Here is an 18,757-nt window from a genome sequence, read left to right as displayed (position 1 = left end):
AACGATCCAGGCAGCGGAACCGTTGCTTGAGGATGCCAATCGTTTGCTCTATGATGTTCCTTGTGGCTTGATGGCTTTCGTTTTATGCCTCCTCAGCAGGGGTCCTGGGCGCACGGAGCGGGGTCATGAGCCATGTACACAAAGGGTAGCCCTTGTCCCCAATAAGCCATCCACTTGGTGGAGGCTGTGCCTCGAACATGTCAGCCACAGTAGTCTGGCGCAGGATAAATGCATTGTGGCTGCTTCCTGGAAAGCGGGCATTGACAGCTAGGATGCGCTGCCTGTGGTCACACACCAGCTGTACATTGAGGGAATGGTAGCCCTTCCGGTTGCGGTAATCCTCGGCATTGTCGATAGGTGCCCGCATAGCCACATGCGTGCAGTCAATGGCGCCCTGCACCATGGGGAAGTCGGCGATCCTGGCAAAACTGACTGCACGCTGCTCCTGCCTCTCTAGGGTCATGGGGAAGGAGATGAATTGGTGTCTCCTTGCGAAAAGGGCATCGGTGACCTGCCGGATGCAGCGATGCACGGCGAACTGGGAGATGTTCGCTATGTCCCCAGCAGCGGCTTGGAAGGAGCCGCTTGCATAAAAGTTCAGAGCCACCGTGACCTTCCCTTCCACCGACAGAGACGTCCTGCACATCAGCTGTGGACGCAGATCTCTGTGAAGCAGCTGGCAGATCTCTGCAACCACCTCCCTTCTGAAGCGCAGCCTCTTAACACAATGCGCGGCAGTCATGGTGAGATAGGACACCTGCTGCCGGTATTCCCTGAGTGGGTAAGGCCTACATTGCCGACGCCTGATGGCCCCTCTGCGTCTAGGCATGGCTGGCCCTCTCACACAGCGTCTGCGAGCCCTTCGCACATAATGCTGGAACTGAGGGTTGGAACCCCATGCAGCCCCCATAATAAACTTGCAAACAGTGAAATCACAATGAGTCAAATTTCCAAGCTCTGGCCAGAAGCCAAAAATACCTCTCCTATGTTGTCCCAAATCAGTAAGGTCTGTTCCTTGGTCTCTGTCCAGAAATCCAAAGCACTAAAGTCATTGCAGCAAAATGGCTGGCCTTTATAGTCCAGTCTAAGTGCCCTTTAATTATCGCTCCCCGAGGCCCGCAGGGCCTCTGCTGCGTTCCACTTCACAGTTCTTAACAGCGCCACGCCCACATTGGGCGGGCGCCACTGAATTTCCGGTTTGGGGCGCACAAACAGCGTTGCACGACGAAATGACGTCATAAGCTGCGCGCGCAGCTGAGCGGGCGCAAACACTTTGCGCCAGCGCTAAATGTCAACTGAAGTTGGGCGTAGGCACAGATCGGCCTGCGCCCAGGCGCTAAGTGCCTAGCGCTCGAAATCTACCCCTCTTATGGCGCTAACGGCTGGCGAACGCAACTGAATTTCTAGGCCATTGTGTCTGAGACTTCTTAAGCGGCCCAATTCTTGCATTAGAGCCTCAGCAAAGATGGAGATTTAGGTGGGACCCATAAACTCCAGATTCCTACCCAGAAGAATTGTGGCAGCCAACTTGCACAGAGGCCTGGGGCAGGTGGAGCTCCTGTCCATCCCAAACATTACCCTTGAAGGGAGAAGGGAGGTTAGAAGCCAAGGAAATTCCCAGCAGGGAACAGGTCTCCCCTCGGGGCCCATGTTTAGGATGGACAAAGCTCCTCCTGCCCCAGGTCCCTGTGTAAGTTGGCTGCCATGATTCTTTGGGCACTGGGAGGCACCTGGAGTACAGATCAGCATCGGGAATCATTCGAGGGCTCCCCAGGGGTCCAGACCTGACTCTCGACACATTTCCCACCTTCACTCTTCTACTGGGTGTCCATACTAGCGCGGGCATCTGCTGAAGTTATGCTAGTCATGTGACCCCCGTCTTGATCATGGATACTATGTGGGGGTCAGGAGAGATCAGTGGCGTCCGGTCTGCCACACTAACACTGGCAGAGTGAGGATGAGGGTTTTTGGGATTTTTGCTTTCAGGAGAGGGCAGCAGAAAACTGGAAAACTGTTAAAAATCAAAGACATTTCTAAGAAAGCCAGCCTTTGAGGCTATGGTGGAATGTGGATTTTTTTTTTTTCACAGCTGCAACTGTCTACAGACTGAGTTGCCAATCTCAGACATGGTGCTATGAGGAGGCATCGTGTGCATTGCAAGCGCCTCTGCATGGGGAGGGCCGGCAAACCAGAGTGAGAGATGCGCACCTAGGCCTGATGTCACGAAGTTCTAATTCACATCAAGAGAAATCAACTCGTGGAACAGAGCAGTGGTGATAAAACCCTGGAATCGTTAAAGAAACAATTGAATACAATTATTGTGGAGGAAGAGAAATGGGGAAGTGTTGACGTAATTTGCCTACTGCTCTCTTGCCGATGTGAGACAAGGGCCTGGATTTTACGGGGCCTATGACAGCGTACGCTGTCGTACGTGCCCTGCAAGTCATCGAGTCATAACGGCACAGAAGGAGGCCATTCAGCCCATCGAGTCCATGCCGGCTCTCTGTAGAGCAATCCAGTCAGTCCCATTCCCCCGCTCTATCTCCGTAGCCCTGCAAGTTTATTTCCCTCAAGTGCCTATCCAGTCTCCCCTTGAAAACATTGAGTGTCTCCGCTTCCACCACTTCCGTCGGCAGCAAGTTCCAGGTCATCACCACTCGCTGCGTAAAAACGTTTTTCCTCACATCACCCCCCTGTATCTCTTGCCCAAAACCTTAAACCTGTGTCCCCTAGTCCTTGTACCATCAACTAGTGGGAACAGTCTTTCCCCGTCGAAGCACATGCGCGAAATCTCAAACTTGCGATCTGTTAAGTTTCTGCTCGACAGATCCATCGCATCCACTGGAAATGGACATTCGCTGGCGCAGAGTGGGGCAATTGCCCAACTACTGCCCAGCTAATACCCACCAAACCCTTATGCCTGCTTTTACCAGCGTAAGGGTTAAAATAACATTTTTAAAATCATTTAAACATTCCCTTACATTTAAAATTAGTTTCAGTTATTTTTCTCCCCGTTTAAAAAGGTTTAAATTAATTTTTTTAAAAGATTACATTTTTATTTTAAACTTTCAATCAAATGGTATTTTAATTCATTTTGAACCCGTGACGATTTATTTTTATTTAAGTGCAGTGCAAGTGTATTTTTTAAGTGATTCCTATTGGCCCAGAAATTCGAGTCTCCACGGGTGAGTACGCACGGGGTACTCACGCGTGGGCCCGAAGGAAGTGCCGGTTTCCTGCATGCACTGTGCATGCGCGGGAAACCGGCACTTCCGTTCCTCTGAAAGCAGGGGTTCAGAGGTCGAACGCGTGCGCGGGGGAGTCTGCGCTTGTGCTTTGAACTTACGTTTTTTTTTTACAGGTTTCTCCAGGAGGGTAAGTCTTTAGAATTTAGAAATGTGAAAAGCAGGCGTAAGGCCTGCTTTTTACAAGGTAAGTGGTCAATTAATTAAAATTAAAACATTTTTTCCACAGATTTATTATTTTTAAATACTTTAAAGCAAGGTAAGTTTATTTTTAGCCCTGTTAGAATATAAAATTATTTTTTTCAAAAATTTAAATTATTGTTTAAAATAGTTATTTAATTTAATTTATAGTTTATTTAAAAAGTGTGATTTAAAAAAAAATTTATTTGAAGGTTTACTGCTATTTTGGGGCCGTAGTATTTATAAGTCTTGACAGGTCTTCCTGTCAATCTTATGAATGGGCTTTTCCCTCCTCCGATTGGCTGTCCATGGCCCACGTGATCCCAGGGGACGCATCGAACTAACTACGCCCCTGGGACACGCAAGCACTGCGCACCGGCAGCTGGGCCAGGCCCCGGATCGGAATTCCACGGGGCCCTACAGCTCAACTGCCGGCGCGCAAGGTAAGTGCAGGTCGGGGGCTTACACCCGCGGGAAGTCCCCGACCTGAATTTCTGGGCCATTATGTTTATGGGGTTTCCATACGTAAATGGAATCCCTCTAAGCATAATGGGGATCCCCTTTTGTGATTGGTTGGGCTGGCCCACGTGATCCCAGGGACGCTTGCGAACTGCCTGCGCCCCTGGGACAGGTGGGCCTTTACGCAGGCCTACGCCCGCAGGCCCAGGAGCGCAAGTGTTCGAAGCTCCAGAGCAATCAGGTAGGTGTGGAGTTTTCTTGCTGTTCGGAGGCGTTTGCCCGCGGCAAGCCTCCGACCGCGATGTCCACCCCAATAGCTAGAAAGGTGAGTTGGGATTTCTCCAGGCCTAAACTGCTGTCCATGTGCACGGTCAATGTGGTTCGGGGGGGGGCGGCTGGGGAGCAGGGGAACGCGCATGTTGGCAGAGCCCCACCCACTCTATGAAGTTTACCAAATTCACCCTCCCTGTTGACATGTCTAAAAGGAAACACAGATCGTGCCCTTACCCACGTGAACAATCGTAGGCAATCCCAAGCCACAACTGTGGGTGCTCGTGAATTATGAGGCATGAACTGGCCTAGTTTCTGCTGATGTGTGCTCCCATCCCAGCACTGAAAGAGTTATTAAATAATTACCCAGTCTGCTGGTTATCTTGTTGCTATTTATGGGTGGTTGCTGGTGCAGAATGACCGTTGGACTTGACATTACAACAGTCACTGCACTCTGAAAGTAATTAATCTGTATGCAGCACTTTGAGACATTTTAATGACATGCAAATATAAATGCAAGGTTTTCTTTTCCCCCCACCCTCTACTTCAATTAAAATGAAACTCATTGCAAATGTTGCCTGACAGGTTTGAGTGGTGTGTGGCTCTGCGATGGTAGCCTACAAACTGCGCGGGGTTATCAGGCCTCACGCTCCACTGATTTTGCTTATTCATTGGGATTTTCATGTCAAAATATGCCGGTGAGAAAAAGAAGAGAAAAATAATAAAATCTGCCTTCCTTGATTGTCAGCTCAGGGCTGAGATTGAACATTTTTACAAGAGAATGATTTAGATTATATGCCAGAAAATTCAACCCAAATATGCAAAGCTGTCACAGGTACAAGAGTATACCATTTGATCCACCAAGCCTCTACCACCATTTTGTTAGCCATGGCAACTCCTTACCTTTTTAATCCCATTTTCCTGTACTTTCCCCATATCTCTATTTCCCAATTAAATTTCTAGCTCAGTTCATTCAGCATGAATGGCCTTTTGGAATAGTGCATTCCACATTCTCACAAGTTATATGTAGAGATTTGGCTTTAACCGCCTTATTTCTCATTTTTAAGATTATGTTTCCCTAGTTCGGGAGGAGAGTCATTCCATTTCTACCCTGTCAAGCCCCGTCATTGTTTTGTACACCTCAATCAGACCACCTCTCATCACTAGAGAATATAACCTGTTTACCCAGCCTCTCATCATAGTCAAATCCTCTCATCCCAGTCATCATCTTGATGAATCATTGCTGGACCTACTCCTCCAAAGCCAATATATCCTTCCTGGCGTGAGCTGCCTAAAACTGGACATGGTACTCCAAATGAGGCCTGACCAACGCTCTCTCTAGACCTGGAGTGGTGTTCCTCTGCTTTTATATTCTTTTGAGGGGAATTTCCATGGAGATTGCCCCAATCGTCTTCCGTAACTTTGGTGGGAAACTTGCCGAAACCCCATATAAACAGCATCAGTAGTGTTTATGCCATTTTCCTGGGGGTTTCCGTAGCTCTTCTGTCAAAGTTATGGTGGACAGTTGAGAGAACTCCTGTGGAAAGTCACCCCTTTTGTGTCATATGAAGTTATCCAACATCCCATTAGCCTTTTGATTGTTTTTTTTGTGCCTGTGAACTAGCTTTTAATTATTTAAGCACTTGGATTCCTAATTTTTTTTGTTCATCAGCCTATCCCCCCACCAGTCCTTCACCATTTTGACTGTACTTTCAGCTTCCACTTGTTCATCCAAAGTATACTACATTAAACTGCATCTGCCATTGATCTGCCCACCAACTTAATCTACGTCCTTTTGCAATTTTCTGCTGTCTTCTTCACTGTCCTTCCTAGCTTACTATCAGCAAACTTGGATAGACTCCCCTCTGAACCAGAATGTATCACAAAATAGTAAAGCCCCAGCATCGATTCCTGGAACATACCACTTTACACTTCTCAACAATCCGAGAGTAGCCCTTCTATCTCAACTGTCTGCCTCCCAGCTCCCAACCAATTTCCTGTTCACCACATGAGGTTGCCTGCAATTCCAAGTGGCTTAATTGTAGTGAGTAATCTCCTGTGCAGAGTTTAACCAAATGCCTTCTGAAAACCATGTATATGACATCCTACATGTTTGAGAACCTTACTACGTTAATTGGACATGACCTGCCTTTCACAAAACCATGCTAACTCTCCCTAATCAAGATTATGCCTATCCTAATGCTAACATGTCCCTGTTATTGGATTACAGTAATTTTGCCACTAGTAATGTTAAAAATATTGGCTTATAGTTATTCAGTTTGTCTCTTCCTGTCGTTTTGAATACAAGATGTAATGTTCACTACTTTCCAATCCTTTTGTTTTACTGCCAAATGCAGCAAGCTTTGGAAGATTATAACAAATCAATTCCCAGTTTCATCTACTTCTTTTAATACCATTGGATGGAAACCATCTGGGCCTGGGAACTTATCTGGCTTAAATCCATTAATTTATCTATTACAATTTTTCTGTTTAATTGAAATCCCTGTTAGTTTTATCTCTTCAACGGGCTCTAATCTTCCCTGTACCTCTCCTATTGCATGTTCTTTTCCACTGTGAAGACTTCTTCTGTGTCCTTATCTTCTACCTCAGTTAATGAGTCCACCCGCCTCCTTCCTCACTCTTGTGTGTTTTATAAGATGTGCTTATAAAAACTTTTGCCATTATCCATGATACCATCACGAAATTGTCATTCCCCTTGTCAATTATTGCTTTTTCTCCAATTTGGAATTCACTAATCCATGCTATGCTTTCATGGGCACCAGTTGCCCCTTGGTACAGGTTAGTGTTAACAGGACTTTTACAATGTGGGTGGTGGCAGGGAGGAAGATAGGGGGCATTGCAGCTGATTCTCAGCTGGCCTCCACATACACCTAGGAGTCACTGAGGAGCAAGATCCCGGGCAGAGCGTCTTTCCCTTTCCTAGCACAATGGCACGGAGGCCAGTGTAGTGCGCCGGGTATAGAACCTGCCACCTGCCCATGTGGCTCAGTATTGAAGCACTTGGTGCATTTCCTAACCAAGCTGCAAGGAACACATCTGTAACTGACAAAGCTTGGGCCAGCAGCCTGATAGACACATCCAACTGAGCCAAGGAAGTTAAAATGATCTGTTGTTATTTCGGATTTCCCGCATCTGCAGTATTTTGCTATCGTACAAGTTAAAATGATCACTGTGAAACGCAAACATGACTTAGGAGCCAAACAGTTGATTGGCTGGGGTAGCAGGCATGGGTGCCTCGTCCTCCAGCAAATCAATCTTTTCCTCATGTCTCCCGGTAATCAGTGAGGCAGAGAATTATGCTTCTTGATAGTCCATATTTGTGAATATGATGCCAAATTTAGTAACATAGGAACAGGAGTAGGCCATTCAGCCCCTCTGACCTGCTCCGCCATTCAATGAGATCAGGGCTGATCTCCACCTCAACTCTATTTACCTGCCTTTGTTCCATATCCCTTCATACCCTTACCTAACAAAACTCCATCAATCTCAGTCTTGAAAACTCCAATTGTGCCAGCATTCGCAGCCTTTTGAGAGAGAGCTCCAAATTTCCACTACCCTTTGTGTGGAAAAAGTGCCTCCTGATTTCACTCCTGAGCAGCCTGGCTCTAATTTTAAGATTATGTCTCCTCGTTCTTGATTCCCCCCCACCAGAGGAAATAGTTTCTCTGTATCTACCCTATCGAATCCTTTCAACGTTTTAAACACCTCGGTTAGATCACCCCTCAATCTCCTAAACTCAAGGGAGTACAAACCAAGTTTATGCAACCTGCCCTCATAATTTAACCCTCTAAGCCTCGGTATCATTCTGGTCTGATTTAAAATTTCCCATTTTAAAATCACGCAGAAATCCACACAAGCTTTCCTTCACAGCTAGGAAACAATGGTTCGACTTTATTTCCCTTGCGTCAAACTACTGGGAAAACAGATTACGGCTCAGCCAATGGGCTCAGACAGAAGAAGCGAGAACCTTAGTTACTCAACAGCCCGACAAATGCTTTGAAGGGCTGACTGCAGGTTTTCTGCTTTGGACAGATGAACTAGGACGGGATGAACAGCCTTCCTCACTTGTTTCAACCTTGACCCTAAGCTCTGGAATTCCCTCCATTTTGGTCACCTGTCCTAATATCTCCTTATGTGCCTCAGTGTAAAATTTTTGTTTGATAATCGCTCCTGTGAAGCGCCTTGGGACATTTTACTACACTAAAAGGCGCTATATAAATACAAGTTGTTGTTGTGATCCCTCACTGAGACGATCAGCCAAGCAGCCATCAGGAAAAACAGTCAAGTACTTGTCCCACTGACTGCGTGATACTGGACTCTTCCAAGACCAGCAGAAAATACAGCCACACAATACAATAGCAAAATACTGCGGATGCTGGAAATCTGAAATAACAAAAGAAGACACTGGAAACATTCAGCAGGCCAGGCAACATCCGTGGAGAGAGAAACAGAGTTAACGTTTCGGGTCTGGGACCCTTCATCATAACTGGAAAAAGCTGAAGATGTAACAGATACTAAGCAGGTGCAGAGACAGGGTGGGGGGGCGGGTGGAGGAAGGAATTGAAGAAACATACTGTACTTATGTAAGAGGCAGGAAAGATAAAATGTTGCAAATGGGAATGGCAAAATCATACTGCATGAAAAATGGGGGCAGGGGTTATAGTTTGAAATTGTTGAACTCATTTCATGGGATATGTGGAACATTCTTTGTTCCAGTCCTACTCAGGTCCCCTCCCACATTTTTCACGCTGTATGATTTTGCCATTCCCATTTGCAACATTTTATCTTTCCTGCCTCTTACATAAGTACAGTATGTTCCTTCAATTCCTTCCTCTCCTCCCACCCCCCCTCCCCCCCCCCCCGTCTCTGCACCTGCTTAGTATCTGTTACATCTCCAGCTTTTTCTAGTTCTGATGAAGGGTCCCAGACCTGAAACGTTAACTCTGTTTCTCTCTCCACGGATGCTGCCTGGCCTGCTGAGTGTTTCCAGCGTTTCCTGTTGGTTATAGCAAATACAGCCATACCTGGTGCCGCAAGAGGTGTTCCTTCTTTGCCTTCCCCCCTGCTCCGCCAAAGGCACATCACCAGCAGTGGACAGAAGCAGGCTGCACACTTGTTCTACAAATGCTTTTCCAATTCCCAGCCCATGCGGACCGTTCCCAGAAAGCTCGGGGAAGGTTTGTGGCTCAAAATGTTTTTAAAAATCGCAACGTTTAAATAATTGTGCATATCCAGTGCCCTTGTTGCCACTGCTGCTCTGAAATGTGCCATCCAGGTCAATACCTGAAGGGGCATTAACTTCACTCCTGAAGTGGAGTCACTGCTGCTGATCCAGCCTTTAAGCGAACCAGCACCCCTCCACTACCTGCCCCCATGTGGCTGTATTTCACATATTAACCTAGACCAATAGCACCAGGGGGCTATTTGAACATGAAAGGCATCACTATCCTGTCCTCACCTAATGTCCACACAAAGGCATTTTCCAAGAGTTATAGCAATCAGGGATGGGAACTATGGCTGAGTTTCGTTCCCTTAGCAGAACACGGAGGCCAACTGTAGGTGACGCTCACTATACCCCCACCACTGCCCCACTTGAGATCAGCTAACTCAGCACAGGCTGAGGACTGAGCCTCAGGCACTCCCAGAATGATTGCTCCGTATCACATCGTATGGTGAATATACCCAATGAGCCATTTAGGAGCTCCAATTATGGTTTTCTTCCCCATGTTTTACCCCATTGAGGGTGTGCAGATAGCCGACACACTCCAAGTCTCTGCCTGTGCTGCTCCCAGAACAGCCAGGAGTGGTGGGTGCAAGAGGAAACCTTGTGATTCCTCAACATTTTCCTGTAGGGAAGCACCCAACATCAAGCTCTCTGTGGTGGAATGGTAGATTGGAAACTCAATATCAACAATCATAGCTACAAATCCATATGTTTTCATCCCTTAAACATTCACTCCCTCCACCACCGGCACACCGTGGCTGCAGTGTGTCCCATCTACAAGATGCACTGCAGCAATTCACCAAGGCTTCTTCGTCAGCACCTCCCAAACCCGCGACCTCTTCCACCTAGAAGGACAAGTGCAGCAGGCGCATGGGAACACCACCACCTCCAAGTTCCCCTCCAAGTCACACACCATCCTGACTTGTAAATATATCGCCGTTCCTTCCTTGTCACTGGGTCAAAATCCTGGAACTCCCTTCCTAACAGCACTGTGGGAGTACCTTCACCACACGGACTGCAGCAGTTCAAGAAGGCGGCTCACCACCATCTTCTCAAGGGCAATTAGGGATGGGCAATAAATGCTGGCCTTGCCAGCAATGCTTGCATCTCAGGAACGAATAAATTTTAAAAATTCAATGGCGTAATGTGTTGGCCCACCCATGGTACAGCGGCTCACAGTGTGTCAACCTGTGACACAGTGGGTTACTAAACCCATGGTACAGTGTGTCAATACATTTATAGCAGTGCAGTGTACCAGTTTAGCCATGGAACAGTCTAGTAGTATACTGTTGGCAAAGGGTATTGGTACAGATAAGCCATGGTGCATCCATGGCACAGTGTATTGGTTGAACCATGGCACAGTGTGTTGGTTGAACCATGGCACAGAGTGTTGGTTGTACCATGGCACAGAGTGTTGGTTGAACCATGGCACAGAGTGTTGGTTGTACCATGGCACAGTGTATTGGTTGTACCATGGCACATTGTATTGGTTGTACCATGGCACATTGTATTGGTTGAACCATGGCACAGAGTGTTGGTTGTACCATGGCACAGAGTGTTGGTTGTACCATGGCACAGTGTATTGGTTGAACCATGGCACAGTGTATTGGTTGTACCATGGCACAGAGTGTTGGTTGTACCATGGCACAGAGTATTGGTTGTACCATGGCACAGTGTATTGGTTGTACCATGGCACAGGGTACTGGTTGTACCATGGCACAGTGTATTGGTTGAACCATGGCACAGAGTGTTGGTTGTACCATGGCACAGAGTGTTGGTTGTACCATGGCACAGAGTGTTGGTTGTACCATGGCACATTGTACTGGTTGAACCATGGCACAGAGTGTTGGTTGTACCATGGCACAGAGTGTTGGTTGTAACATGGCACAGTGTATTGGTTGTACCATGGCACAGAGTGTTGGTTGTACCATGGCACAGAGTATTGGTTGTACCATGGCACAGTGTATTGGTTGTACCATGGCACAGAGTGTTGGTTGTACCATGGCACAGAGTATTGGTTGTACCATGGCACAGTGTATTGGTTGTACCATGGCACAGAGTATTGGTTGTACCATGGCACAGTGTATTGGTTGTACCATGGCACAGTGTATTGGTTGTACCATGGCACATTGTATTGGTTGAACCATGGCACAGCGTGTTGGTTGTACCATGGCACAGAGTATTGGTTGTACCATGGCACAGTGTATTGGTTGTACCATGGCACAGAGTGTTGGTTGTACCATGGCACAGAGTATTGGTTGAACCATGGCACAGAGTATTGGTTGAACCATGGCACAGTGTATTGGTTGAACCATGGCACAGTGTATTGGTTGAACCATGGCACAGTGTATTGGTTGTACCATGGCACAGTGTATTGGTTGTACCATGGCACAGTGTATTGGTTGTACCATGACACAGTGTATTGGTTGTATCATGGCACAGTGTATTGGTTGTACCATGGCACAGAGTATTGGTTGTACCATGGCACAGAGTATTGGTTGTACCATGGCACAGTGTATTGGCTGAACCATGGCACAGTGTATTGGTTGAACCATGACACAGAGCATTGGTTGTATCATGGCACAGTGTATTGGTTGTACCATGGCACAGAGTATTGGTTGTACCATGGCACAGTGTATTGGTTGTACCATGGCACAGTGTATTGGTTGTACCATGGCACAGAGTATTGGTTGAACCATGGCACAGTGTATTGGTTGTACCATGGCACAGTGTATTGGTTGTACCATGGCACAGTGTATTGGTTGTACCACGCACAGTGTATTGGTTGTACCATGGCACAGTGTATTGGTTGAACCATGGCACAGTGTATTGGTTGAACCATGGCACAGTGTATTGGTTGTACCATGGCACAGTGTATTGGTTGAACCATGGCACAGTGTATTGGTTGTACCATGGCACAGAGTGTTGGTTGTACCATGGCACAGTGTATTGGTTGAACCATGGCACAGTGTATTGGTTGTACCATGGCACAGAGTATTGGTTGTACCACGCACAGTGTATTGGTTGTACCATGGCACAGTGTATTGGTTGAACCATGGCACAGTGTATTGGTTGTACCATGGCACAGTGTATTGGTTGTACCACGCACAGTGTATTGGTTGTACCATGGCACAGTGTATTGGTTGAACCATGGCACAGTGTATTGGTTGAACCATGGCACAGTGTATTGGTTGTACCATGGCACAGTGTATTGGTTGTACCATGGCACAGTGTATTGGTTGTACCATGGCACAGAGTGTTGGTTGTACCATGGCACAGTGTATTGGTTGAACCATGGCACAGTGTATTGGTTGTACCATGGCACAGAGTGTTGGTTGTACCATGGCACAGAGTATTGGTTGAACCATGGCACAGTGTATTGGTTGAACCATGACACAGTGTATTGGTTGAACCATGGCACAGAGTATTGGTTGAACCATGGCACAGTGTATTGGTTGAACCATGGCACAGTGTATTGGTTGAACCATGGCACAGAGTATTGGTTGAACCATGACATTTTAACTTAAGAGATTTAAATTGGAGAAAAAATATTTTGTTCTCTACGTTTTAGACTATCTCTAAAAATGTCATCTTTTCAGCGCGCCCTTTGTGGAGATGGGCCCTTCTGCAATGCAGTTTTTGCAGGCGTTCTGCTGTCTGCAAACCACTGGGGAATGAGGAAATGTGGAAAAAGAGAAACTCACTCCTCTGTGCAGGGGAATAGAGCCGCAGATTGCGAAAGGGTGTGGCGGGAGCTCCGGAGGTAAAAGAAAAACCCTGGAATTTGAATACATTTTCAAATAATGATATTTGGCAACTCGGCAGAACGTCAAGCAATCAGCACAAATTCACGTGATGTGCAGAAAAATTTACCTGTACAGTCTAGATCTTATGGTCCAAAGTGGCATGTTCACGTGATTTGCACAACAGTAATGCAGAAGGACAGGATTTGCACAGTAACTCGACGTTTTAACGAGAATTGCCCAAGAATAGTAAAGACATGGCATCGGCACAATAATGGGGCAAACGCACATTACTTGCACAACTACAGTGCAGAGGCAAATCGTTCACAGCCCCATAATTTGCCTAATAATAGCTGCACACTCTGCTTTTCCAACGCCAGTCTACTTTGTGTTCACATCTCTCCATCATCGGGAGTACAGCCTTCAGCGGTCACATACTCAAATGCTCGAAACCTCTCTGTCCTGCTACATCTCTCTCCACCTCCAAAAGCCTCGTCGAAAACCTCTCTTCCAGCACACCAGCCCTAGCTGTTCTCCCTGCCCTGCTCAATGTCCATTCCCCACTCCCGCAGAACACCATGGCGCATTTTGATTAATTAAAAAGGGTGCTTTCCTTTTTAAAAATGCAGGTTGGAATAAAACGCAGAAACACATTATTCGGCCAATACAATTACAAAAAAAAGTGTCCTCTGTCCATCTCAGGGACCCATAGACCAGATTCAAACCCAGATAAAAAGGCACAGCCCTGCTCCACAGACGAGGCTGATCCCACTATCGCCTTTTACAACGTTGTTTCACTTTGCAACCTCCAGAATCTCCATCCTAAATCAGAAAATATTTCAAATCCAGATCATCCCAATGGGTCATCTCCTCGCCCCACGATTCGTGTTCTCACACCGCCCTTGCACAATACTTGCAATTGCACACTACTGTCGCACTATCACACACCATTTGCACAACTGTGGACATTTCGGTGCTTCCTCAACTTTCTGTCTCACTCTCCCTCCCTCCCACCCACCAACATTGTCACCCTGAGAGGCTGAACAATAGAAATGCTGGGGAATTTAGATTTAAAAAAAGCATAAATGCATCTTTGGGCTGGCAGTTAAAAAGATGATCCCTTTTATATCGAGTTACAGCTTCCAAAAGAATCTGAAGCTCAATCTTGGCAACTGTCACACCATTAAAAAGTGTCCAATTCTGTCCATCTCAGGGACCCACAGACCAGATTTAAACCCAGATAAAAAGGTTCCACAGATGAGGCTGGCCCTCACTTCCAGCATACTTACAATGTCGTTTCACTTCGCATCGCCCAGAATCTTCATCCAAAAAATCAGGAACATTTCAAAATCCAGATCCTCCCAGTGGGACATTCCCCTCACCCCATGATTCATGTACTCCCACCGCCCGGCACATTAGCAGCCCATTAACCAGTTCACTAATGGACACCATAAGCACATGTTAAATGTCCAATCTTTGGCACGTTATGAAAACCAAATGCTGCCTTTTTTTCCTCCCCCATTTAGATTTAAGGATTAGCGCGAGCGATCAAACCGCGTAACAATGGAATATTCTAAATGACTGAACCAGCGAGACGTGCAGCCGCACCCCCCGAAAAAATAATCCTGGCAAATTAAAGTTATTGCAAAAAAATAATAATGCAACTGCATTTTTTTTCTCCCTGGATGCCCATTTTAAGTTTATAAATGAACCAATTTCTAGCTCGCAGCCCCGCACAAAAAGCCCAATTGAATACAATAATTATAACAGATTGTCAAAATGATTTGCAATTGCGTTTTTTAATTCGATACATGCACCCTGCCCATTCACGTGGCTGTTATATCTGCAATCTCCAGCCGTCGTAAAAAATTAATGCATCTTCTCCGCAGTGCTCACAGGCGTTTATATAATAACCCGGACTGCCGGTCAGACTTAGGGTGTCTTTGTGAATTTCCTGGTGAAAGTGGGTATAATTTGTTATTTCAATACAATGGCCAGCACTGGCAACCACCATACCTTTCAACAAAATAACACGAACACACACACCACACTAGAAGCAACTGAGCTTCTCAAATTTACTGTGTATGTAAAATAAAAAACCATCAAGCACGAATCCTTAAATCTCCTGTCAAATATGGGCTCTCTGTAATTCCTATTTAAAGGGACATTTAATCCAATAAATATACACGAGAGAAAGAAAATGCCCCTTACCTGTCCGCTCTTCTCCATTTCCCTCAGATGAATAAGGTTCCTCGAGGATTTTTTTTAATTTAAATGTTCCCCTCTTCTTGCTGTGAGAGAGAGAGAGAGAGAAACGAGATGGAATGATATTAAATACTCCAATTTCTCCCCTAACGAGAAGGAGGTCTTGCAAGCTCCTTCGGCAAGCCAGCACTGGACGTGAAAGATGTTCTGAGGCTAACAGAGAAATAAAATGGGAGCTGACGATCCACTTTCGTGATCTGCTGATGGAGCCTGGATATATAATATAAATAATGAAGAGATAACGATGTGGAGGGTTGCCGCGGTGCAGTTGGGCTACCTGGCATTGCGGGGTTGTCCTAATGAGGGGCAGTGGTACATTAGGAGAGGTGTCAGGGTTTTTTGGGACAGCCCGGGATACGTGTGGTGCATCTGTTTTGACTCCCCTTTTTTTCTTTAACGAAGTGCAAAAAAAAAGAGAGAGCTGCTTTGAGCTCTGTGCGTCAGGGACCAGGGCGGACCCTGCATTGAAGAAAGAAAGAGAAAAAAAATCTCCGTAATTAGTGTCACGGTGAATGAAGAGTGCGAGCTGAAAAGCACTGAATAATTAATCCATCTGTGCTGTCTTTTGAATGGGCTGTTCAGACAGCCAGCTGCTGGCTAATTCTGCAACCACTTGCTTTCATTGTTTGCCTTCTGCTGGGGCCCACGGTCGTATATACCTACCATCTGCGTAACCTTGGCAACAGGCTCCCATTCCAACCTGGGGCGCAAGGGAAGGTAAAGATTGATGGTGGGTGAAATGCTCGTTCCTCATATGTCCTCGCCTTTGTTTGCAGACCCCCCTCAATGGCTCCATTCCCCGCCCTATCTCTGCAACCTCCTCCAGCCCCTACACCCAATCTTGCACCCCCTCCACCTGACTACGTTCCGCCCCCCACCCACCATTCCATTGAAGGTGGTAGAGTTTCCAGGTGTCACACGCTCTGGGATTCTCCCTCTGGGATTCTCTGCCTGCGACCTGTGTGGAAACAGTGCGAGACATTCTATCCATTACAGCCCAGTCGATTTCTGGATTTGGCGAGGAGAGAGGGAGGGAGGGAGGCGGGTGGGTGGAGGGTCATACTGTTTTGTTTTGAAAAGGATAAATAGATTGACTTAGATTTGTAAGAGATCAGTACTTTCATAAATAAGAGCAAGAAGGGAATAGTTAGGGTTGTGCAATTGCGTAGGCAGGGGCCCCGAGCAGGTCCAGTCCCCAAACCAAACTTTGCATGGGACCCTTGCAAGGCAAACGCTGCCCCTGTGTGCAACTCGGGTGTAGAGTCACTTGAAACTCACTTGGGGGAGAGATGCAAGACTACCTCCCAGAGGCAGTCTTGTACTGATTTGGCGTTCACACCCGCTGCAATACAACTTTGGGGCATAGATAGGGTAGATAGAAAGGAACTTTTCCCCTTAGTAGAGGGGTCAATAACCAGGGGGCATAGATTCAAGGTAAGGGGCAGGAGGTTTAGAGGGGATTTGAGGAAAAACCTTTTCACCCAGAGGGTGTTTGGAATCTGGAACTCACTGCCTGAAAGGGTGGTAGAGGCAGGAACCCTCACAACATTCAAGAAGCATTTGGATGAGCACTTGAAACGCCATAGCATACAAGGCTACGGACCAAGTGCTGGAAAATGGGATTAGAATAGACGGGGCTTGATGGTCGGCATGGACACGATGGGCCGAAGGGCCTCTGTGCTGTATAACTCTATGACTCTATAATTGCAATCAAGTACAACACCAATTTTAAAAAGTTCCCATTGGTCCCATTTTTAAACCTTTTTTCAATGGGATGGTCAGCTCTCCGCTAACACTAACATTTAACCTGTGTTCGGAAGCTGGCGAGTGGAGATTCATTTCCCCAGGGCAGCCAAGATACCAAAGACCGTTCACGTAATTCAGGTCACATAAAGAGTTGGCGCAAGAGAGACATAAAGACTGCTTAAAGGCGGCTCTGAAACAATGCAAAACAGATGCCCATATGTGGGAACAACTTGCTCAAGATAAAAAAAAAGCCTGGCGAAAATCCAACCATGAAGGGACCTGCTACTAGGAGGCTCGTCGCATTGCTGATGCTGAATGTAAACGCCAGCTGATAAAATCTTGTTTGGAAAATCCAGATTCCTAGCCTGGTGTACCCGGGATGGATCAACAGTTCAACCTGCGGACGCTCATTCCGAGCTAAAATAGGTCTCATCAGTCATCAAAGAACTCGCTGCAAAAAAGTGAGATATATTCTGTCTGTCTTCTTCGATATTGAAGGACAAACAGACGACAAATTGAAATCCCTTAAAAAAGAATCCAAGGCCACTTTGCGTTGATACAAATGTAGAAATCTACTGGTTTCTGAATATGCTTCTTTTGGTGCGATGCTTACTTTAAAACAAAACATGTGAACTTGAGGAGGGAAGCCTGACCTCCGAGCCATATAAAGAAAGACTTGCATTTATAGAGCGCCTTTCATGACCACCGGACGTCCCAAAGTGCTTTACAGCCAATGAGGTACTTTTTTTCTGAAGTGTAGTCATTGTTGTAATGTGGGAAACACGTCAGCCAATTTGCGCACAGCAAGCTCTCACAAACAGCAATGTGATAATGACCAGATCATCTGTTTTAGTGATGTTGATTGAGGGATAAATATTGGCCTCAGGACACTGGGGATAACTTCCCTGCTCTTCTTCGAAATAGCGCCGTGGGATCTTTTACATCCACCTGAGAGAGCAGACGGGGCCGCGGTTTAACGTCTCATCCGAAAGACGGCACCTCCGACAGTGCAGCACTCCCCTGGATTGTCAGCCTAGATTTTTGTGCTCAAGTCTCTGGAGTGGGACTTGAACCCACAACCTGCTAGACTTGGAGATGAGGGTGCCGCCCACTGAGCCAGGGCTGACACTAATCAACCAAAACTAGCTCAGCAAAGTAGTTAGTGCTATACAAAACAAAGTGTTCAGTTGCTCAGTACATTATCAATAGTTGGAAATAGAAGCAGGAAATGCACAAAAAAAATGCAGTGGTATTCTGCATTAAAAAAAATGTTAGCATTCTACAAAAATGGTGCAGTGGTTATTTAATATACAGATAATTATTTTAATAGTTAAATTACTTCTACTTCCAATTCTCGCAAACAACCTTGTCCTCCAGAAATAGACGTTAAAAAAGTAGTGCTATAATTATCATATTTTAAATTGTTTTTTAAGCTCTCTGTTTTCTTTTGCCTTTCTATTGTAAGTCAGAACTGCCAGGTAACAGTCTGACATCAGGATTCCTTTTAAAAAGACAGTCTTGTCATCCTTTTAAAAAGGGAGAGTTTAATCAGAGGGTTTGAATTATAAAGACATACTGGAGAAACGTAGGCTTGAGAAGGAGGC

The 18,757-nt window shown here is 46.2% G+C and overlaps 1 long non-coding RNA gene across 1 annotated transcript in view; it reads right to left on the bottom strand.

Moving 5' to 3' along the window:
• Positions 1–15,676, bottom strand: part of LOC147103591 (uncharacterized) — a 53,191-nt gene extending 37,515 nt beyond the window's left edge. Inside the window, exon 1 of the long non-coding RNA XR_015081797.1 lies at positions 15,354–15,676. This is a non-coding gene — a long non-coding RNA (uncharacterized LOC147103591). The remainder of the gene's footprint in view (positions 1–15,353) is intronic.
• Between the last annotated feature and the right edge of the window lie 3,081 nt (positions 15,677–18,757).

The sequence above is a fragment of the Somniosus microcephalus genome, chromosome 19 (genome assembly GCF_052327205.1).
Source record: "Somniosus microcephalus isolate GS21.2 chromosome 19, FLI_Smic_1.0, whole genome shotgun sequence".
NCBI lineage: Eukaryota > Metazoa > Chordata > Chondrichthyes > Squaliformes > Somniosidae > Somniosus > Somniosus microcephalus.
Note: the sequence above shows the minus strand (reverse complement) of the source record. Positions and strands in the feature narration are given on the sequence as shown.